Below are 7,164 nucleotides of genomic sequence, written 5' to 3'. Positions count from 1 at the left end.
ATGCACTTGTTTGTGATAGCTGATACATAATATAAACGTTTATATTCCCAAACAGGTAAGTTTTGGTCTAAAAGTCATTTGACACAATCGATTCAAATTGTGGTATGTTCGGCCCCGCTAATTTTAAACGATACAGTTGAAAAATACAAAAAATAAACATTTCCCGTGTGGCCGGATCCGTTACAGCTTGGCATCTTCTGGGAAAGTCCGCAGTCACTAAGTTAGTCGATCGTTAAAGCAAAGTTATGTTTTCTTGGAAAACGGTGTTTGTTTAAAGCAGCATTTTCTCAACCTCTTTGGGCATGCACTATTATTGCCTTCGCATAACCTTTCACGGATCGACGAAACTGTAAAATATTGAGACATAATATGTTTGTCTTGGGGTGATCTCACGGATCGACGAAACTGTAAGACGTAATATGTTGGTTTTGGGGTGATTGCTGACTTTCTGAGCTTGTTTGAAATCAAGGATTGGTGGATAAGAAACACTGGTTTCTGCAAAAAAACACAGCGCTTCCTTTTTTAAAACTGACATTTAGTGTTTTTTTACAGGATCTTTCCCCCGAATAGTTGGCAATTTTTTGACGATTACTGATTTAATGTGTAATTTTCTGTGAGAATATTAAGAATCAGTCAACAAATAGTTTTCGAACGACGAATATTTCACCCATGTAGCAAGTTTTTTCGATCATCAACGACTGAGGAAGCCTTCATGAGTGAACTTTTTTATCGTTTTAAGACTATTTGTTGTCTGATTTTGATTTAGAACCACTGTTGCTTGGTCAATTATTCTTTTTTTAATTATTTGCAACTAGCGTGAATGATATCGAAAAACAAAAACAAAATCTATTTCCCACAATTTAGTAGTTTCGGCAAATTCCCCATCTTTTTATTTTCAGCCTAACCGCCCTAATTGAAACCAATTTGCCTGTGAATGATACAGAATAATTTACAAACATGCAAATTACACGCTGCGGAACTAAAGGTCAAAAAGCCTTGACTTTTGAAAATCCGTTCATTCTGCCACGTCATGTCACGACCAATGAAATTAATTTGCATCCCAAAATTTGGCTGTCAAAAGTCAATGTACACCCTGTAATTTATACCAGACCAACACATTTAATAGGTTTAAATGCAAAATGAGATAAGGACATTCAGGTTTTTTTTAAGGTTTGGTTTGGGTGACCGCTAAGTAGTTTTAAGAGACCGCAAGTGTTTCATTTAAATACCAAAAATAGCCATATTTGCTTAAACGAATTATTTATTAGGCTACTGGCAAATTTTGGGAAACCGCTGGAGAAATTTGGGTCCCCCCAAACACCTTAAAAAAACACTGGACATTAGCAGGTTTCGCAACATTTGTTGTCTTCAGGTTTTGGTTCTGAAAAACAAATTCGCTAAAATTGTACTGTTTTTTTTCGTAGTACTAAATATGGAAACAAATTTCCAAAAAACAAAATTGCAAGTTAGGATGAATGTGAAATACAAGCACCTGGTTGTACTAAGTAAAGATGACATTTTTCATTCCTAATGCTGGTGATTTTTTGAAAGTATTTCAATTACTATGCAGTTTTGAAGCAATATCATTGTTGCATTTATCCTAAAACGACCAAAGGATCCCACATTTATACCTGTTAGATACTCTAGTCTAGAATAACCTAAATCAGTGGTTCTTAACTGGATTGTGGCTTTTGGGGTTGTCCATGGACATTAATTGCATTCGCTGATAAACTGGAAATAGTTGCATAAAAATGATAGAATATTCAGTAGGAAAAAAATTATCCTTAAGTTATTGACAAAAAAAAACTTAAGTTATTGACAATATTGATAACTGTCGGTTGTTTGATATCACGACTCGAAACCATGTATTGAAGGAATATATTCCATGCCATTATTTGTGTTTCGTATTCTTTTTTATTGTTATTTAACAATAGACTGGACCAAGATATGCATTTAATTGAAATGGTGGTCCTTGGCCGAAAACGAGTTAAGAACCACGGAACTAAGTGATGCGAAAAGCCTCTAAAAAGGTAGTTCTTAATGCTTGTCCAAAATACCAACGATTCTAATCACTGAAACAATTCTTTAATTAATTCAGTGAGCAATTCAAAACCACAGTTCTGTTGCGAAACAATTTCGTTTGACATGTAATGATTCATCACATTGAGCGGACAAATAAGAAGCTTCAAATTAAGCCTTAAACAACAGCCAGCTTAAACCTCAACCTGACTACACCCAAGAAAAAGTACCTTTGAAAATGCGTTAATTCGTAAGTGGTCCTTGCCTTTACATAATAGCATGCGGTTTGTAAGGCTCTTGACCATAAGCGAGTACATGAAACATAAGTCGTTAGAAGTGGACTCTATTGTAAATTCTAGGTGTTGTCTAAATTGTGCGGTGACCTAATCTAAAATCCAGCTTCAAAATGTCGATGAAATCCAGTCATCACGTGACGGGTAATTCCCGAAACCACGTGGCTAGCAAATACGTTTTTGCGTGATCTTTACGACTTTGACATCTTTATGCAAAATTCTCATGTAAACTTTACATCAGGGAGTCGAACCGGAACTGAACCCGAACCCGCGAACCGGTTTGAGCGCCTTATTTCATTAAACGCGAACCGAACCCGAACCGCTAATTACGATTTCCTAAAAACCCGAACCGGAGTTGAACCCCATATCGAACCGGAACCGAACCAGTAAAAATGAAGTCTGAATTATATTTTGTGATTTTTTTCTCAAAACAGCGCACTGACGAAAACCGAGATATAACAGTTATATGGCGTTTAAAAAATAACAATCCACGGTCAAAATTCTTTTGGAGTTTGATAAGGCCAGGTATTGATGGTGGGTAGAATTAAAGTTAAATGAATGAAAATTTGAACGGTTCAAAAACCGCAAACCGGTTTGGACCGGATAATTTGCCCAAGCCCGAAAATATACATTTTTAAAAACCTTAACCGAACCCGGACATCTAAAAACAAAACCAAGCGAACCCGAACCGAACCTGAACCCATATGACAAGCAGTTCGACTCCCTGCTTTACATAATCGGCCACAGGTAGAGCAAAATTGTGTCGTTTAGTTTTATGTGATATTTATATTTTAGTGATATTTATAGTAATCCATAACTTACGTTGTAAACTTTAACTTTAAAAACCAAAATTAGGTTTCCAAATCACCAACGAATAAAAACCCTGAAAGAATAACTATTTGCAATTATTATTGGCGAGGTAGAACTTAAATTATAGTTCTGAATTTTTTACTTTTGTACCTCTAAAGTGCCAGTGGCAAACACGGTTACAAATCACGACCTCAAACTACAGTCGCACAATATTTTATTAAATTCCCCAAAACTGACTCAGTGTGTTGCGATGGCCAAGTTCTAGAATGACTCTAAGCACAGTTCATCGCGTGACATGCGGTTGTGTTGTGGGGAAGATAGAATTGGATTTTGCGTTTTCATTATTACGTCACATAGGTGATGTAGCGGTCACTTAAGGCAGTGTAAAACACCATTTCTTTGACACTTGTAGCTTTCGTGGTTTTTGTGCTGGTAATTTTAAAGATTTGTGGCGTTGTAGATTTACCTAATTTCTCTTTTAAACATTAGTCTTGTGGTGCACCAGTTCTACTGTTAAAAGTGGGCAGGCTTTGAAACTTAAAATTAAGTGAATTACTTCTTAAGTTTGTGCCAGAAACTTTAGCTTTAATTTTGCACAGAAATTTTAACATTTCATTTTTAACAAGGTATTAAATTAAAAGCGGCAAAAACGTCGATTTTGATTCTTGTTCAATAGTAAAGCAAAATTTACGTCGCAACTGGATGGACTAAAAAACACCGACTTCACACTCATCATACACATCAGAGCTTGACGTCACAAGTACTACTTTCATTTGCACGTATAGAGCTTCGTGTATGTGTGGGAACATTTATTTGCATTGTATCAAAGTCCAATATTTTGTGTTCTGGTGGCCAATTACACGACCTGCTTCCCTTTCTGCGGCCGACTCGCCAGGAAAACACTTGTCACTACGACGCAGCGCTCACTCTGTGATTTCTGTCGCAAATACGGACTCGCATGTCACGCGAAACCCCGCCCTAACGTCCAGTTCACATGTAACATTGGTTGGAAAACCTGTTATTACATCTTGTTTTAGACCCTGGACCGCTGTAGCCAACCGCGGGGTACACTTCCCTGCGATTTCTTCTCTCTAATTATCGGTTTGTCCCGCAACAGTTTGCGGTTCCGTTTGGCGTGGCCACCAATCCGGCGAAGTACCTATTTGGCCGGCAACACTTGGCGGCCCATCACAGGCCCTGGTCCTTAATTGGCGCCTCGGACGCCGGCTCACTTAGCCATGTCCGTCTTAAGCGCCTGAGTCCGGTTGTGGGATGATTAACCTCACAGCACACCCAAATAAATCCCTATTTTTGACAGCAAAGCTGGAAAGCGGCGTTTTAAATAATAAATGTGTTTCCCTTAAGCTGTCAATCGTTACTCCAGAGACGTGACGATTTTGGCTAATTCTGTACTTTCTTATAAAATCTACTTTTCATTGATTGGTAAGTCGAAGTATTTCATCCACAAAACACATATTATTTAAATTTGACACTTAAAGAAACCTCAACAATTTGGATAAAAGAAGCTGTCTGCCCAGCTTTGCGTATAGGTTTCCGCAAATAATTTTTGGCGCGACCTACGAAAATCAGTTTCCCATAATGCGACCTTAAATGCAACTGAAACTTGTAAGAAGTGTTCTAACTTCAATAAAATACAAAAGTCGAATTATCCAAATTTCTGCCAACTCAACAGGGGCTGCTCTTAAAATGTGCAACATATAGGCTACTGACAAAATGTTTGAAAATGCCGATAGTTAGTGCAAAAAGGTGGGGACAAGGGTTTGTTACCACAAAAACATTATCATATAATCTGATAAGCATTGAATTGCCGGAAATATTATGGCAAACATAACGCAAAATATGTTCTAAATTTTTAAAAAATGAACAAATTGTTTCTTCAAATGTTTACAAAATGGTTTCTCCAAAAAAAGAATAGCCCAAAATGTATCTTTAAACAGAGGTCTACATTTTAAGTAGACTTGTAAGGCCAAGTTATTACAAGAACTTCTTTTTATGTTTGACTTATTGCATAAGATTTGTTGCTTAACCTCTGGTCTTTAAACTTTAGAAGACTTAAAACTCTTGGGTGGCCTGAATTGTCCATCTCATTTAAAAGCATGAAAGGTTTGCCGTTTCATTCATATTGCATTCAAGAAATCTGGTGAATCACACAACAACATTTCGGTTTCTGTAAGGCCGCATCACAATAAACCTTGATATTTTGCAACGCTAAACGAAAGGTCATCATCGTATGATCAAGTAGGCTTTTCAAGCCGACATTCTTCACATTGACTAGGCATCTCAAAAGCCAAATGTCTAAGCTAAGTCCCATTCGGCGTAATTCTTAAGTTCAACTCTGTACTTGGTTGTATTAACTATAAGGCCAAGAAAGCACGTGCACGTCCAAATCATGATTTGGACATAAAAGGGAAAGACGCCACATAAAGCGTTCAATACTGTGTACTCGTGAATGTAATATTTGCCAAAAACAACAACAATATTTGTAGTTTTTATGAAGTGAATTTATTTAGGGTTTACGGGACCTGGTCCTGCCACTTGTGAATATTATAACTGCCCCCAAAACAACGTTTGTAGTTTTTCTAAAGTGGATGTATTTAGGGTTGACGGGTCTGGTCCTGCCATCGCATTTAGACGCTTCAGACACCCAAAGAGGTCGAAAAAAAAAAACAGAATAGAGAAAACATTTTAGCTAAAATTAAAATATAGGAATGTCGTTTGGATGGTATAGCCTACTGATAACATCCTGCAGTTAAAAAATGGTTTTAAATTTTGGGAAATGCAAATGATGCGTTTTGGTACGAATTTTTCTGGTGTCTAATTTTATTGCTTAAATTACTTAGTTTTGAACAATTTTAAGATACGTACAAATAATAATACTTCTAATTAACTGTTTAATAATAAAATTTCTATGTCGAATGGGAATAAGATTTCTATGGCCATTATACGCTACATTTTACTTTTTCCAAAGATATTAATTTAGCAAAATATTCAACCCACACAAGGGGTGTAGGCTACTGCAGCGTCATGTAGGTCTACAAACTTATGCTACCACATAGCCTACCCGTGCATCAAAAAGTATGTCTTCCCAATTTTAGGCTAACGTTTATACATTGATGGCCATCACGAAAAAGTAATCTGTGATTTGAATGCGAAAAAATAAAAGTAAAAAGATAGTCGTTAAAAGGATGTGTTTACAATTTTTCTGGGATCGTGTTGAAATTTTAATTGTTTTCTATTTCTTCTGACCCACAAATTTATCAATTAGCCTGTGGTTCAAGCGTCGATGATCGGAAGATCACGCTCGCATGCCGAAAGACAAATTATACAGTTCACCCGCAGTTCAGATCTGTTTATGAGGCCACCAACTATGCAACGAATATTGGCCTTGGAGATACCCAGTCCACAGACGTGCATGCATAAATGGTGTACAAGAACAAAATAACTTGACAACTGCAGGTTCATCTTTCAACTAGATGTGCAGCTAATATAGTATGTCGCAAAGCATAGCATCAATACACAGACCAGGAAATATATAGGTTTGTCACAAACAAGAAATAACAAATATTGTCCGGCCACGTAAGTTATATATGCTGCCGTTGATCAGGCATGTCTTCGTACAGAATAGATGTAAAAAATAAGGATTACAGTGCATGTGGACTTGTGTTTGCAACGTTTTTAAGCGGACATTCACGCAGAGTACAAACGTGGGTGAAAATGAGGGATTATAAAATACACCAACCTCGGATAATCGGTTAGTCCGGATCTTCGCCTAATTCGAACAAAACTCGAGGTACTAATGAGTTGTAATGTGGTAAGGCTTAAACTTAATTGACATCAGTTAATCCGGCTCTTCGTCTAATCCTGACATTTTTTAGTCCAAACGGTTTCGGATTAACGGAGGTATAAAGGTTTGGATAATTCTTACGCGAGATTGGGTTTAGGCGAAATCGCCGTTCCTTAAGGTGCAGCCTATTTCTAAAGACCAGGGTGAGCAGAAACAAAAAATGTTTGAAGATTATTT

The sequence above is a fragment of the Phallusia mammillata genome, chromosome 5 (assembly GCF_965637545.1).
Source record: "Phallusia mammillata chromosome 5, kaPhaMamm4.hap1.1, whole genome shotgun sequence".
Taxonomy (NCBI): Eukaryota; Metazoa; Chordata; class Ascidiacea; order Phlebobranchia; family Ascidiidae; genus Phallusia; species Phallusia mammillata.
The sequence above is the reverse complement of the archived record's forward strand: the minus strand, read 5'-3'. Positions refer to the sequence as shown.